General features: G+C 43.0%; 1 protein-coding gene across 2 annotated transcripts in view; it reads right to left on the reverse strand.

The window, feature by feature from the left end:
• The window catches only part of LOC120853518 (thrombospondin type-1 domain-containing protein 4), a 631,548-nt gene that overhangs the window by 157,428 nt on the left and 456,376 nt on the right, over positions 1–17,744 (reverse strand). The window lies entirely within an intron of this gene.

Here is a 17,744-nt window from a genome sequence, read left to right on the forward strand (position 1 = left end):
TTTTTTTTTTAATGCATTGGGTCTTAGTTGCAGCATGCAGGATCTTTAGTTGCTACCTGTGAACTCTTAGCTGTGGCACGTGGGATCTATTTCCCTGACTAGGGGCCCTGGCATTGGGAGCTCGAAGTCTTAGCCACTTGACCACCAGGGAAATCCCTGGGTTTTATTTTTATTTTGTGAAATGTATAAAGATACATGTATGAAACCTTTGAAAATTGTAAAGCACTATAAAATGTAAAGGATTGTTTATTCAATTAAAAAAATTAAAAATGTGTAAAGATGCAGAAAAGTATAGAGAATAATACCAAGTATTCAATAAATTAATTTTTGGTTAAATATGCTTTAGATATTTTCTTTCTTAGGGAAACACAACATTGTTGATAATGTGAAGGAGCCTTTGGGATCCCTTCCTCCTCCCTTCCTCTCCTCAGGGGCAATCTCTGAAGCTGGGGTGCATCCATGCCCCATATTGTTTGTTTTACATTTTTATTTAGATATTTGCATAAAACTAATGTATCTTTAGCAACAATTTTCTACACTCTGCGTTCTTGCGAGCTCTCCAGGTGGACACACATGCATCTAATTTATTCATTTTAACTGGTGTTAGGAGGCTACCCTGGTGTGAGAGTCTTGCCCTGAAGTATATACCTAAAAGTGGAATTGCTTGCTTTTATAGTGTACACACTTTCAGTTTTACTAGAGAGTGCCTCTGTTTTTAAGTTTCACATATCAATACACACACCATTTATACATCTAAATAAAACTACCTCCAACGCACTAGGCTAAGAGAGAAATTATATGAAAATCTAAGTGGCGTTCAATGAGCATCATAATTTTCTTCAAAAGACCACTTTGGGTACTTCTTTGGTTTTATATCTTTCCATGACTAAATGTGCTTCCAAGCTTTGGGCTAGGACCAGAGATGGAAAATAAGAACCCTTGTTGTTCAGAGGTGTGTGCTGATTGTTTGGGGTCTGTGAACATCAGCTCATGGCAGCCGGGTAGGAACTGGTAAATGGCTCCTTTGAGGAAAAAGATAAACAGAAATAAAGAAATGCCAGCGCTAACTGGAAAATTGTTTTCATAATTCGATTTTGTTTTACATAACCTTGCTCCCCAAATGTTAGCAATTTAGCTCAAAGAGCTGTTAGCGTTATTAAATAGTCACTAAATGTTGCAAAGAGACAGCTCAGCAAAACTCACGAATCGAGAAACCGTTTTATGACCATTGTTTCACCTCTGGGGGTGGCTTGCTGCATTTTGTTCCAGGTCCCTAGGGCCCAGAGGTAATAACATCTGTATTTTTAAGACCAGCTTTGCACCACACCTGCGTATCAATTCCCTTTTTCGACTTCTGCCTCTAAACCAAAGCCAAATGTTTGGCTACAGATTGGATTTCCAGGGTTCAGCTGAGTATTAAATGCAGCAGCTTCAAGACTTCACTGGTCTCACAAAAATTTTTTAAGTGATGTTAATTGAGTCCTGGGAAAGTTTTAAAAAATATAAATTCTTAGAGGAGAAGAAGATGAAAGGAAATAAAAGGCAGGCAGGAAGAAGAAGAAAAGGAGCAGACAATAAGAAATTACTAATAAAAACAGAGGTAAAATCTAAATGGTGGTGAGAAAAATTTAAGTGAAACTAATTTACAAAAAATGATTATAGTCTCATTTCACCTACTTCCTTAGTTTGTTTTTGGCTTGTATCTGATTTTATTTTAAAAGTAGAAGATTGCTGCTAAATGTTCTAAAAACAACTGGAGGAGAGGAATTTGAGATAGGGAATTTGAGGAATCAAGAGTTCTCAGGTTAGAGTTCATATTAGTTGATTTATCACTAGAAACTTCTGCTGACATTTGTTTCATGAAACCACATGATGTAATTGAATCAATTCTCTAACTTACAAATTATCTTCTAATAACTAGAAGCAATTATGGATCCCTTGGCAAAGGAAATGGCAACCCACTCCAGTATTCTTGCCTGGGAAATCCCATGGGCAGAAGAAGGAGCCTGGCAGGCTACAGTCCATGGGGTCGCAAAAGAGTCGGGCACTACTTAGCGGCTAAATAACAATTATAGATTGGCTACTCCCTGGTGATAGGTAGGAAGTTGCTCTAAACTACTGGTTAAACTCTTCTGAATCTCTGTGGCAGATATGGATTACTGTGAGTAGTTTACCTGGAAAATAATGTGAATGTAGCCTCCCAGGGGCTTGGCTGCACAGGGACCTTCATCTGGAAAGGATCCTTGAAGAGAGGCGTTTTCATTATGGATTCCTGATGGTGAAGATCACCCAGGTCAAACTTCTTGCCCACTGCAGGGATCTCAGGCACACCTTCCCTGAATAGGTTATCCAGGTACTTCTGTGGAACATTTGCTCTGTGCATCTGGCGGCAGCACAATTCTATTTTCTAGGAAAATTTTCTTTATGGTTGATTAAATTCAGATCCCTGATTCCTTCTACCCATTGGTCCTAGTTCTGCCTTTGTGAGTAGAACAAAAGAGATCTATACTCATTTTCCAGAGCTTTGACGATGATATTGCTGCCTCGTCCTGCCTATTAGCTGCTCAGTTGTGTCTGACTCTTTGTGACCCCATGAACTATAGCCTGCTGGGCTCCTCTGTCCTTGGGATTCTCCAGGCAAGAACACTGTTTCTCCAGGGGATCTTCCTGACCTAGGAATTGAACTCGAGTCTCCTGGATTGCAAGTAGACTCTTTACCATCTAAGCTACCAGGGAAGTCCTTCTTTCTGCCTATCGCCTCCAGTATTCTCCAGGTTAAACCATGCCAGCTCTCTCAACTGTACACATTTCACAGGGCTTTCCTGGTGCCTCAGGTAGTAACGACTCTGTCTGCAGTGCAGGAGATCCGGGTTGGATCCCTAGGTCAGGAAGATCCCCTGGAGAAGGGAATGGCAACCTGCTCCAGTATTCTTGCCTGGGAAATCCCATGGACTCATTTTATAGAAACCCTAATGACTGGTCCTGGGTACCATCCCTTGGGTGTGTTCTAGATTATCAGAGTCCTTCTGAAAATGAGCTGCTCAGAACAGAACATAATGTGATCTGACCTGCAAAACACAAGAGGACTCATTTCTCAGGGCCCTTTATTTCTAGTAATGCAGAAACTAGTAATCTAGTTAGATTCACTTTTAACATCTTTTCATTGCACTTGTGGTCCTTTTAAAAAATTAATTAAGTTTTGGCTGTGCTAGGTCTTTGTTGATGTGATTTTTGCTGTTGTTGCTGTTTATTTTTTTAAGTTATTTATTTATTTATTTTGTTGGGGGGAATTGGCTGCAATGCATGCCATGAAGGATCTTAGTGCCTTGACCAGGGACTGAACCGGAGCCCCTTACAATGTAAGTATGGAGTCTAAACCATTGGATTGCCCAGGAAGTCCTGCATTAGTGGTTTTTAATGAAAGTCAGCTCAAATTTCCTGATCATTTCTAGATGAACTGCAGAGAGTTATGTAAGCTCTCTGAAATGAGCTATGTAAGTCTGTTCCAGATCTTTTTCTTTTTTTTTCTTTGGAGCCACCATCAAGCTCAGATATTTGTAGTTCCCAAATTTTATCCTTCTTCATGTTGAAAATGTAGACATGTGTCTATTTCTTGTCTCAGCACAGTTAAATGGCACATTTGTACTGTGTGTCTATTCTGGGCCAGATGCTGAGCTGGCAGCTGGGGATGGGCACTGAATGAGACACAGTCTTCGATGAGAAGGTCACAACAGCTCAGGAGCAAGTTGCCATGGCAACACACACGCATCCACACTGAAGGAGCATTTCTCGCTGGAGTTGTGGGGTCAGTCTACACACAATTAGTATTGGCAAGAAGCTCTAATTCATCTCAGGCACTCAACACTTACTCTGGGCTGCAGGTGCCTCTTTGCCCTGTTGTTTCTATTTTCTCATGGAAAGGGCACTGTTTACCCAGGAAAACACAGAAGCCACATAGGAGCAGCCCTTGTTTCTCTTTGCTATTTGGTAACATCTGCTGGATCATTGAAAAAGCAACAGAGTTCCAGAGTTCCAGTTCTGCTTTATTGACTACTCCAAAGCCTTTGACTGTGTGGATCACAACAAACTCTGGAAAATTCTGAAAGAGATGGGAATATCAGACTACCTGGCCTGCCTCTTTTCACATTCATGCATTGGAGAAGGAAATGGCAACCCACTCCAGTGTTCTTGCCTGGAGAATCCCAGGGACGGGGGAGCCTGGTGGGCTGCTGTCTATGGTATCGCAGAAAGTCAGACACGACTGAAGCGACTTAGCAGCAGCAGCAGCAGACCTGCCTCTTGAGAAACCTGCACGCGGGTCAGGAAGCAACAATTAGAACCAGACATGAAACAACAGATCAGTTCCAAATCAGGAAAGGCATATGTTAAGGCTATATATTGTCACCCTGATTATTTAACTTACATGCAGAATACATCATGAGAAACGCTGGGCTGGAAGAAGCACAAGCTGGAATCAAGATTGTTGGGAGAAACATCAATAACCTCAGATATGCAGATGACACCACCCTTATGGCAGAAAGTGAAGAAGAACTAAAGAGCCTCTTGATGAAGGTAAAAGAGGAGAGTGAGAAAGTTGGCTTAAAACTCAACATTCAGAAAACTAAGATCATGGCATGTGGTCCCATCACTTCGTGGCAAATAGATGGGGAAACAGTGGAAACAGTAAGAGACTATTTTTTGGGCTCCAAAATCTCTGCAGATGGTGATTGCAGCCATGAAATTAAAAGACGCTTACTCCTTGGAAGAAAACCTATGACCAACCTAGACAGCATATTAAAAAGCAGAGACATTACTTTGTCTACAAAAGTCCGTCTAGTCAAAGCTATGGTTTCTCTTGAGAGTCCCTTGGACTGCAAGGAGATCCAACCAATCCATCCTAAAGGAAATCAGTCCTGAATATTCACTGGCAGGACTGATGCTGAAGCTGAAACTCCAATACTTTGGCCACCTGATGCAAAGAACTGACTCATTTGAAAAGACCCTGATGCTGCGAAAGATTGAAGGCAGGAGGAGACAGGGATGACAGAGGATGAGATGGTTGGATGGCATCACTGACTCAGTATACACAAGTTTGAGTAAACTCCAGGAGTTGGTGATGGACAGGGAGGCCTGGTGTGCTGCAGTCCATGGGTTTGCAAAGAGTCAGACATGACTGAGCGACTGAACTGAACTGAACATTATTTTGGGGCCCTAAGGCAATGGCACCCCACCTCAGTACTCTTGCCTGGAAAATCCCACAGACGGAAAAGCCTGGTGGGCTGCAGTCCATGGGGTCGCAAAGAGTCGGACACAACTGAGCAACTTCACTTTCACTTTTCACTTTAATGCATTGGAGAAGGAAATAGCAACCCACTCCAATGTTCTTGCCTGGAGAATCCCAGGGACGGGGGAGCCTGGTGGGCTGCCGTCTATGGGGTCGCAGAGTCGGACACGACTGAAGCAACTTAGCAGCAGCAGCAGCAGCAGCAAGGAGTAGGTCTGGCCCTGCATTCTGTTCTTACTTGCTCTAAAACGGTGATTAGGATGACCCAGAGAAGGAGCAGCTTCCTTTTTTTTTTTTTTTAAAATATTCACTCTGTATAAAGTATATGTTATATATCTCATATTTTACTCCTCCAATCCTTTGTAATCCTCATAGCAATCTGATGAGGTATTTTTATTCTCATTTATGGCTGGAAAGATAGGCTCAGTTTCTTGTCACATTATTAGGAAATGTACCCATTAGTAGCTCAGAGGTTGACTATTGACCAGACACATGGAGATGAGGCCACTCACCAGGATCCAAATCCAGGATTCCCATACCTGAAATCCACATATCACCGTGACCACTTTTTCTGATGCCTTGCTGACTTACAGGCCAACCAGAAATCCAAATGGTCTAGAAGCCCCTTTTTCAAGAGTCCTGGTTGAATCCAGCCTTGGCCTTCCTAACCCTGTTTCCCTGCGTTTCACTGCTGGGTGAGCTCATCAGGGTGCCTGCTTCCCTTCTACCCACATGACCAATGTTTTGGAAATCCCAGCTCATAGGATCCCCGGGGACAGCTGCCCGGGTTTCTTTGGAAGTTTCCCTCCATCCCCTGGTTCTCATTTTCTTTGCATGGTGTTTCTTTCAATGGTGAAGGGAATGAGTTCAGGGGTTTTGTTTCGTTGCCTCATTTTATTAATTCACTTACCTATCTACCAGCATCTTTATTTTTAGTCTTCCACCCGTTGGAAGCCACATTTCTCTTTGGAGTCTCTGACCAGAGGACCCTGTTTATCTTTTCTGAAAATAGAGATTCCGTGCATCATGGAAACCTCACTTCCAGTTTTCCATTTATATTTAAAAGGGAAAAGTGAATAAGCCTGTGGGCAGAAGTGGAGAGCTATGAAACACTGGAGATTTGTTTTCATTTGCAAAACCAAATCTGTACAAGTTGATTTACATCGAAGGGAGTGTAATCTAAGAACTACTCTAAAGTCCAGTCTTTTCCCAGGTCCTGGTTTTGAATGGAGGGCAGTGGTTTGGTAGAAAGGGTGGCATCTTCCATCCCAAGCTGGCGGGACTCCTCACACACAGGCCTCATCTGCTGTTTGTGAAAGCATCCAGCACAGCACTCAGTCCAGAGTCAGTAAATGTGAACTTTTATGCGTGTGTCGGGGGTGGGGGGGCCGGGGCGGGGAGTTCACCTACGCTCATGAGGTCATGCTTTTCCCCTGCCAGGTCGAGCTCATCACCTCTCTCCATTTTGAAAGGAAGAAGAAATAGTGTCTGAGTTCCTGGTCTCCAGTTACTGCTCTCTTCAAATATTCCATATTCCTCATCTCCACTCAAAATCTTACCTCCTTTTGGAACATTCCACAGTTACTCTCACAAACACTAACCTCTCTCTCTCTTCCTATGCTTGAAGTATATCTTCCAACTGAATATTTCGGGATTTAATTAAATATTTTCAGAAACTGTTATTTAAGCCTTTCAGATTTATACTTTCCTTTCCACTGAGATGATGCTTTATAAAGTCGGAACTAAAATTTAACTCTTTCCCTCCTTTCCAAAGGTCCCATACAGGGTTGAGCCAGGCAGTTAGCAAAATCTCTGATCTAGGCTTATAAAATCATTAACAGACATGACCGTTCACCAGAAAGGAGTCACTAGAATTGTAAATAGAGGGCTCCGATGAAACACATACAGCTTTTAAATGACAAGAACATCCGCATTAACAAAGCCAGGAAGCATTTTGAAATAATGTATGGGGATATTAGTGAGTAGGATGACTTCTCAGCATAAAATAAAATGGGTTAAATGAACTCTACTTATTTGAACAAGACACAGAAAAAATAAATTTCTTTTACAGACCTGCCCTTGTGCTTCTTAATTTATGACACAGTCACAGATGTCACAGGAGGTCAGTGACACAGGGAAGTCAAAGATAACCCTGATGTTTTAAGTTCAGTTGACCTGGGAGATTTATTATTTCATGCAGAGAAATACAAATATTTGGAGGAAGCAATAGGTTCAGTTTACTTGTTTATTCCCTGAAGCATTCCAAAAGAATTGGAGATGGAGCAGTGGTTGGTGACACAAGATAAATGGGTGTAAGAATTCCATGTAGAAGATGAAGATTGGAAGGGCTGACTTCAAGGGCATGTGAGAACAAGGAAAAGTCAGCATCCTATAAGTCAGAAGGATAGATTCTCAAGAAGACTTTGAGCAGGTGGAAAAAATAAAACTATGATGATGGCAATTGAATATAATAATTAGGAAGTTGCCAGTATCCTCAAGAGGAAAGGTGGCTGAATCCAGACTGGGATGGGTAACAAAATAGAGCAAATGGCAGCAAGGATTTGCAAGAAGTGGGTAGAGTTTTGGGGCAGAGAGAGAAATATTTAGCCAAAACAGAGCCACTGAGTCCTGGAGAAAAAGAAGATGGGATACTCTAGGGAGAAAGCATTTCTAGTCTACCATTCTGATGACCTAGCTTGAACTGTAGAGCCTCCATGCCTGCAGCTGGCTTCTGCGGATAAAACTTGAATGAATAAATATTCCCTGTAGTAAGGGGAGGACAGGGAAAAGGGTCTATTTATTCAGTGAGTTTATGGTCTGGTCAACATGCAGCAAATCCCCATTCAGGTCATGGGTGGGTATCAGTTTCACAGACTCAAAGCCCAGATGAAGTATACTTACTCCCCACATAAAAGGAGGCATATTGGTTGGCTGGGAATTTGGCCCAAATGTTACACTACATTCCACCTAATCAGTACCGGTTTATTGGAGTATATAGGTTCTGCCTGGATTTACTGCTTACATACGATATGATCCCATGGGTGGACAGAAGAGCCCTACTGAGCACAACAGTCGGTATGAATATATGTCAATAAACAGTGTGTAGACAAAAAATTGACATGGTCAGGCCTGTTTTACTTAGATGGATGCGGGGAGTTATGAAGATGAGAAGGTCTAGATGAGGAAGAGAGGTTTGAAGAGAAAGATTGTCTCATTTTATATATGTGGCTCCATAAATATCTCCAGGCTAATGATTAATGGGCTCAACATTGTCAAAAGTGAGCAAAGACAATTGAAGACAATAAATGCTAATCCTACTTATGTCTTAGTTCTCCAAACCAGTACTTCCTAAAGTTGTTCTGAATATGCATGATTTTAAAAGATGTTAAAAATTGAAAATAAAAAACAAAATCCAAAATAATGGCTCCATGGGAAACAAGTTTTGGAAATGCTAAATTATACAAAGTCAAGCAGGTTTCCTTAGTGTCTTTACTGTGCCAGTGGGCCCTGTGAATCTCCAAGAGGAGCATATAACACAGCATTTCTTGGGCTTATTCTCGTATAAAACCTTTTTTGTGCAGGACTCTCACAGGACTAAAGGTACTGGAACACACTTTGGGAAAGGTTGCTCTTCACCAGCTCTGTTTATGCAAACACTATGCCTGTGACTGGCTATTAACAAATAAAAATAAAAATGCATTTGCTTTTTCATAAGTCAAGGTGAACTTCAAAATGCTTTTTCATTTCCACAACAAAACAAGCCACTACAATGAGAAGGTGGTACAGAGCAGAGTAGCCCCCACTTACTGCAACTAGAGAGGACCCGTGCTCATTGACGAAGACCTAGTACAGCCAAAAACAAAAATAAATAAAAAAAAAAGTTAAAAAAGCTTTTTCATTAAGGAAGCAGACTCAAATGCTTTACTTTGGTTATTCATGTGATAAGTGACAATGGCTTTTCTTAAATAAACAATACCCTTCAAGACAGGATTATTCTCAAAAGCACAATCTGTGGATTTGCTAACTCCTTCCTACTGATGGCAATAGCATTCTGATTTAAGTCACATTTAGCAACAATGAGAAACTTCCAGAAATTCTTCCAACAACCAACCACCTTGCTCCAAGCTCACTGGAGCACCTTGGATTGGGTCTTTGAAATGTATCAATGCAGTGACTCTATTGGGAAATAATTTCACAGCTGGGGTCTCTGTCTGAGCGTGACCCTTTCAACTTCAGAATTCAGAAGGCAGGGCAGACGTTGAGAGGAAGTTGAATGGCCTCCCATTCTGGTCCCATAGCAATGTGTCAAAAGTTTAAGCAGCTGCAGATCCCTCTTTTCTGTCAACAGCTGCAGCCATGGAACCCACCCCTTTTCATGGGTGAAAACAGCCCTGGACAACCTTGTACAGATTCACACACTAACAATCCAAGCCTGGGATACCATTCTGGCTTCCTGCAGTCTGCCCTTTTGAATTCCAGATCCTCTATCTCTGTGCAACCATTTCCTCTATGAATTATCTGTCTTCAGAAATCCTTTAATTCAAGGCGCCATCTTACAAAGACATTTGCAGAAGAAGTCTGGCATCGACCCCACTGGGGGGTGATTAGTTGAAACTGTGAGCTCATCCAACCTTAGTAAGCCTCATTACCTCTTTTACAAAAGGCTTTAATTCCCCTTCAGCGATTACACTAACAAAAGCACAAAGATATTGGTCAATCACGACCCTTTTCCAAAGGTCTCCTAGGCCTTCTGGCTCCTCCCTGACCACACAGCTAGCGTTTCCCAAGTCTTTAAGAGTTGTCCATTTCCACAGAAGTGGCTAAAAGGGAATGTCTTTCAAATGACCCAGCAGTACTTCTGGGGCCCCAAATGCCTTAGCGATGAATGGTAAACTCACTGACTTAAATGCCTCTATTGTTGTTGCTGAGGGGCTAAGTCGTGTCTGACTCTTTGCGATCCCATGGACTGTAGCCTGCCAGGCTCCTCAGTCCATAGGATTTCCCAGACAAGAATACTGGAGTGGGTCGCCATTCCCTCTTCCAGGGAATCTTCCCCACCCAGAGACTAAACTCAGGTCTGCTGCATTGCAGGCAGATTCTTTACTGATGGAACCACCTGGGAAGCCCTGCAGCTGCTGCTAAGTCACTACAGTTGTGTCCGACTCTTAGCGACCCCATGGAACACAGCCTACCAGGCTCCTCCATCCATGGGATTTTCCAGGCAAGAGTACTGAAGTGGGGGGGAAGCCCTACATGCCTCTAGAAATCCGCTGTTCTCAGCAAAGAGCACTCACTCAACTTCTGCTCAACTCAAAGTCTGCAAGCCCTGACCCTGGCCAGTTTTCCAGTCTTAACTAGAGCCATTTCCCATTCCACAACTTACATGCTCAACCAGCACCCTCCCCTTCCTCCCTCCATCCTCCTAGAGATCCAGGCATTCCATATCCTGTCCCTTGATCCTATCACAATGTAGCCTCTGCCTTAATTGTCCTCCTTGGTCTGCCAAACAAAAATCCTCCCTTAAGTCAACTGAAATGTCATTTCCTCTGAAGCTTTCTCTGACCTCCCCAGGAGGGTTAATCCCTCTCTTTCCTCCACATATAACATGAATCGCTCACCTGTCATATTATACAATGGTTAGTTGTTATCAATCGTCTCTTCTGTCTAGACTGTGAGCTCCTGAGGGTCCCCAGCACAGAGCAGGTGTCCACAGGGTGCTCACTGAGAAAAAAGGGGATGTACTGAGCTTCTGTTGCAGATGGGCATAGGGCTTCTGAGGGGATGAAGCTTCCACAAGAGATGTTGGCAGTGGGAGGTAGGCACCAGCTCATTAGTAGGCTAGCCTGGGACCACACTTAACCTGTCTCCAAGAGGAAATGGCAATACTTTCATTTCCAAGGAAAACCATGCTGCTGCTGCTGCTGAGTCGCTTCAGTCATGTTCAACTTTGTGTGATTCCATAGACGGCAGCCCACCAGGCTCCTCTGTCCCCAGGATTCTCTGGGCAAGAACACTGGAGTGGGTTGCCATTTCCTTCTCCAATGCATGAAAGTGAAAAGTGAAAGTGAAGTCGCTCAGTCGTGCCCGACCCTCAGCGACCCCATGGACTGCAGCCCACCAGGCTCCTCCGTCCATGGGAGCCTCCAGGCAAGAGTACTGGAGTGGGGTGCCACTAAAAGCCAGATACAGGAAACAGGAGATCAGTACAGCAATATTAGAACACTGCAAGGATCAGGGATATAGAAGGAACATGAAATCTACTGACTGGAACTAGTTACTGTTGGTACTTCTCATATTTACTGATTGCACAACTTACCAGATAGCATAACTGAGGTTTGGGCCCAAGCAGCAACAAGCACAGTGCTTTTGCCATTAAGGCATCTAAAGACACATTAAAAATTGCCAAGGCCTCTGCAAATAGTTGTACACCAAGAAGAGAGGTCAGAATAGTATTTATTCATGTAATTGTCTCCATACCCTAGCCTGTCTTTCTCCTTCTCCACATACACACACACACGTGGAGTAATGATATACATGAATGTGTACATATTTACATACATGCCAGCTCACTAAGGGGCATCTTTCTCATCCCCTTCTCACATCATATAACTGCCCTGTCCGCTCTGTGCTATTTGCCTCCAAACTGTATTTGAGGAATATCTGTCAGAGTGTTATCTTCTTTTACATGAGCAAACAGGTATGAAGACAGGCATTTTATACAATCTGGAGAAAAAGAGTCTGTTAATGTACAAGTATATTCCAGTAAATATGTAAACGAACGTATATAAATCGCCTGAGTTTACACTTGAGTACAGAGAGTAAATTACTGGAACCAGGAGTGCCCCCAACATCCATCCCTGCTAAGTGGAACCCTGCCCCCTTCATGATCTCCCTCCAGTGGTAAGACAGGCTGTTTCTCCAAGGGTAGTCCTTGCTGATTTGAACCTGTTCGCAAGGGAGTTTTTTTTGTTTTTTGTTTTTTTTTAAGATTTTTTTGCTGTGGATCATTTAAAAAGTCCTTATTGAATTTGTTACAGTATTGTTGTTGTTCAATCACTGAGTCATGTCCGACTCTTTGCGACCGCATGGACTGCAGCATGCCAGGCCTCCCTGTCCTTCACCATCTCCTGGAGCTTGCTCAAACTCATGTCCATTGAGTTGGTGATGCCATCCAATCATCTCATCCTCTGTCGTCCCCTTCTTCTCCTGCCTTCAATCTTTCCCATCATCAGGGTCTTTTCCAATGAATTGGCTCTTTGCATCAGGTGGCCAAAGTATTGGAGCTTCAGCTTCAGCATCAGTCCTTCCAATGAATATTCAGGGTTGATTTCCTTTAGGTTGCGTGGTTTGATCTCCTTGCAGTCCAATGGACTCTCAAGTCTTCTCCAGCAACACAATTTGAATGCATCAATTCTTTGGTGCTCAGCCTTCTTTAGAGTGCAAATTTCACATCTGTATATGACTATTGGAAAAACCATCCCTTTGATTATACAGGCTTTTGTTGGCAAAGTGATGTCTTTGCTTTTTAATATGCTGTCTAGGTTCGTCACAGCTTTTCTTTCAAGGAGCAAGTGTCTTCATGGCTGCAGTCACCATTCGCAGTTTCTGTTTAATGTTTTAGTTTTATGGCCGAGAGGTGTGTGGGGTCTTAGCTCCTTGACCAGGGCTCGAACCTGTGCCCCCTGCATTGGAAGGCAAAGTCTTAACCACTGGACAGCCAGGGCAGTCCCCTCACAGGATTTCTGTTGTGAAAAAATTAGCACTGCCTGGAGCACACCCCAGAGCCTTGCTAAAGATGCCATTCTCTGGATAATGGCGGACCTCTCAGTTCACACGTGCTTATGAAAAGTGGTGCTTCTCTCATTGACAGGAGCAATAAACAGGAAACCAAGAGGAAGAGAGGACAAGGCAGAAGGTGGACGGAGGGGCCTGAAGTGGGGGGTTGGGGACACATCCCACTGGGCAAAGGGCCACGTGACTCCTTCCTCTCTGCAGCATATAGTTCTTCTGTGACATGTGAGTGGCTGTCACCATCAATTCCTTGTCGATCTGATGCTTTAAGTCAGGGAAGGAATATACATGACACAATGTGGTCTAAAACAGATTATCTAAATCCCTTTTGCAAAGAGTTTTCACCTCTTTATTGCTGATGACAGTGTTGGAATCGATGCGAGGGAACCTGTCTTTAATTTGATTTGCTTATTTGGTCCCAAATGTGCCCAAGAGAGTTCATTTTCTCGATGTGTCTGGCATATAGTAAGCACTCAGTAAGTGGTAGTTCTGATTATTATTTTTCTTATGCTCCCCATGTATGGCCAAGAAGAGATTATTGGCCAATTTGGGTCCTTCCCGAGAGCAAATTAAACCCATGTGGCTTATTTGGCCAAAGCCTGAGTTAAACTCTGAGATGACTCTGGACATGCATGTCCTTACCTTGGACCTTCAGGTCTAAAAAGCTAAGAGATGTGGGAGGTTTCAGAAACATGGATGGCTGAGCTGAGAACAGCTCAGCTTAATTCCTTGTGAAATGACCCCTTCCACAATTATTAACTATATAACACTCTTCAGAAATTGTTGTGGTGGATCACATTTGTTAACTAATTTGTATGAACTCATATACATGTTACCTATTAACACTAATAACCTACATTACGTTTTCTGTTTGTTTTTTTTTCTCCCTTCTCCGCACAGTCACTCATCAGCTCATAAATGCCCCAAAGAACAAGAAAAGGTATTATGAAAGGGTTCTGTCATGTCAGTTGGTAGCTAATCTTCTTTAGGCTCATCACCAACCTACAAGCCAGGGCTAAGAAGAGCAAACCATGAGTACCTTGTATTTTGTGTCACTCTCTGGATTTAAAACCCTCCAGTGGGGTCCCTTACCTGCCCAGGGAGAGAGCAATGCAGCTCTTAAATTCTGAGCCAAACCCGGTTTGGGTCTGACCATGTGCCTTCCAAGCTGTGTGACTCGGAGCTAGTGAAATAACCTGTTGACCTCAGTTCCTTATCTGTAAATTGGGGATAAAACTTATTTCATGAGAATACCATCAGGATTAAGTGATATCAAATTTTAAATTACAACATTCACTTTTGGAGAGTTTGCAGCAAAATGCTGCCAGTTTAAACACAGATTGGAAAGAGTTTTTGGAAAACCATTTGGCAATAGGGATCAGGAGGCTGAAAATGCTCACGCCCTTTGACCCAGTCATTCCAGTTTATAGGAATTAATCCTGAAGGTATAATCGAAAACAAGGTCAAAGATGGACATACAAGGATGCTGATCGCAGCTTTATTTATATTTATGCAAACTGGAAACAAGGACATCTCTGGTGGTCCAGTGATTAAGAATCCAACTGCCCATGCAGGGTGCATGGGTTCAATCCCTGGTCTAGGAAGATTCCACATGCTTCAGGGTTACAAAGTCCATGTGCCACAACTACTGAGACCCATGCTTTAGAGCCCACTCGATGCAACTAGACAGTGGCCCCTGTTCGCCGCAACTAGAGAAAGCTCAAGCTTTCTGCAGCAATGAAGCACCAGTGAAGACCCAGTGCAGTAAAAAAACAGATGAATAAATAATTTTAAAAAAACTGGAAACAACCCAAATGCACAGTACTAGGATAATGATTCGATAAATCATTGTGGGTTCACAGGATGGAATATTAGATACTGCTTAGGACGATGTTTATAAAGAATTTTTAATAATGTGGGAGATCCCCTTCAAAATGCTAAGTGATAAAAGAATGGAAGAGACACCCTATAATATCAGGAAGAAGTACATCAGGATGCTAACAAGAAGTTATGGTCTTCTTTCTTTCTGTGTTTTATAATTTTTTTTTTACAAACAGCATATACATATTTTAAACACTGAAAGATAACCACTAAACTTAAAAATATGAAAGCCTTAATAAAGAGTCTGCAGGACTTCATTGGTGGTCCAGCGGTTAAGAATCTGCCTACCAATGTAGGGGATGCCAGATGGATCCCTGGTTGGGGAACTAAGAGCCCAACTGCCATGGAGCAACTGAGCCCGCCCGTTGCAGCTCCTGAGTCTACACACCTCAAGCAGACAGAAGCCGGTGCACTTCAAGGAAGATCCCGAGTACTGCAACTAAGACCTGACAGCAGCCAAAAATAAATAAAATATCTTAAAAAACAACGACAAAGGGCCTGCCATATGATGGGAGTCCCATTCCTCCCCACTTAGCCTGCCCTCAGCATGCTTCCAAGCTACTGATCAGCCCTCGCCCATTTCCTTCCTCATTCCCTGCTCTGCTCTGGACTCCAGACCCTTCATACTTCTAAACTCCTTGTACCTTCCAAGACCTCTCATTCTCTTCCACAAGCCCTAGCGTTTGTCTGTATTGGAAAAAGTTACAGATCTCTCCTCCCTGGACCTAGTTAAGGCTGGATTCAGTATGACTCTATCTGGACACATGCCCTGAGACTCAGGGTGGGTAAGGTTCTACCTCCTTATTCCTCAAGTACAAATCACATTTTGTGCTGTGTTGAGCACGCACTGCTGTTTCACCACAACAGTGAGGGCCACTACAGCAGATGCAGTCACCTTGCCTTGATCACCTCTGAATTTTCAGTGGTGGGCATGATGTCTGAGTCTTAGCAGTGAGTCAGTGAGTACAGAAGTTATTCATTGTTCAGTCATTAAGTCGTGTCTGACTCTTTGCGACCCCATGGACTGTAGCACACCAGGCTTCCCTGTCCTTCACCAGCTCCCAGAGCTTGCTCAAACTCATGTCAACTCATGTTGAGTTGGTGATGCCATCCAACAATCTCATCCTCTGTCGTACCCTTCTCCTCCTGCCTTCAATCTTTCCCAGAATCAGGGTCTCTTCCAATGAGTTGGCTAAAACTACTTCCATCAAGTGGCTAAAGAACTGGAGCTTCAGTTTCAGTTCTTCCAATGAATATTCAAGGTTGATTTCCTTTAGGTTGGCTGGTTTGATCTCCTTGCTGTCCAAGGAATTCTCAAGAGTCTTCTCAAGCACCACAGTTCAAAAGGATTAATTCTTTGGTGCTCAGGCTTCTTTATGGTCCAAATCTCATATCCATACATGACTACTGGAAAAACCATAGCTTTGACTATATGGACCTTTGTAGGCAAAGTGATGTCTCGGCTGTTTATAGGTTAAACACTGTCTAGGTTTAATACACTGTCTAGGTTTCTCAACCTAGTGAGAGACTGATTCTAACACCTTAACTCACAGCAGTCACCTCTCAAGGTCCTTGTCGTTTACAAATGTGGAGATGCCATCCTTTCTCACCTTTAAGCTGTCTTGCAAGCTGGACCATCTGCATGTGACCTTCCTAATTACCACTTCTTCCCAAGATGGGTCAAGCTGCCTTTTTCCAACTTTCGGAATGACTCCTAAATCCCACGTCTTCTATGAAACAGGACTTCCTCTGCCACTTCCCATTCAGGGACCCTCCAGAGCCACATTTAGCCACACCAACTTACTGGTGTTGGTTTCTAGTCAGTGATAGACCATCTCCATTCGTATCTCCTGCAAAGGTCTCAAACTGAAGTTACCACGTTGCCCCTAGCTGGCCCCTCTTTTCCTACCCATGCATTTCTGCTGAGTACTGCTAAGTTTTTGGCTCGCCCCAAAGCCTTGATGAATTCTCTCTTTTCCCCTAATTCATTCCCCAAAGCTAAGCTGTCATCCAGTCCTGCCTTCTTTTCCCTCTGAAAGGTTTTCAGATTTCATCTCCTAATTTTAAGGACAATCATATTACAACTGCTCCTAGAAATATGTTATTTCTGGGAGGTCTTGTTCCTTTGAGCTGTTGACTCTCTCTTTGGTGGAGTTTGCTGCTCCCAAATTGCATTCTCTTTGCCGCAGGAGCTTAAGCGACAAGGAATATAAAATAAGTTACTGTGCTCCTGCCAAATGCCCCCATCCTCAAAAGGAGCCAGATGAAGGCAACATAAAATCATACAGCTTCTGTGGTCTCTCTGCCTAGCCTACCGCACAAAGTACAATAAAAGAGACATTGCTTGGAGAAATGTCCTTTATCTTTTGCTTTTCACAAGGGCTAACCAAGTAGAGTGTTTGAAAGTGGGGAGAAGACAAAAAGAAAAAATGAAGCCAAAAAACCCCACAAAAATAGAGACAGCATTTTCTCTTGAACTTGCTTCAGTCAGGCTTCTGCCCTTTCTAGGTACTGACATTTCCATTGTCAAGGTGGCCACTGACTGTCTGGATGCTAAACCCAATGGTTCATTCTGAGTCCTCATCTTACCGGACCTACCAGGAACATCTGACCCAGATGACTACTTCTTCCACCTTGGAATACTGTCCTCAGTTGGCTTCTGGCAATGCACTGTCTCCTAATTTTATTCTGAATTTCCCTGGTTGTTACTTTTCCATCTTATTTGCTGTCCTCCTCATTTCACAGGCTTTAAACATCATAGCATCCCAGGGCTTAGTTCTTTGACCAT

Source organism: Oryx dammah, unplaced genomic scaffold (assembly GCF_014754425.2).
Source record: "Oryx dammah isolate SB20612 unplaced genomic scaffold, SCBI_Odam_1.1 HiC_scaffold_26, whole genome shotgun sequence".
Taxonomy (NCBI): Eukaryota; Metazoa; Chordata; class Mammalia; order Artiodactyla; family Bovidae; genus Oryx; species Oryx dammah.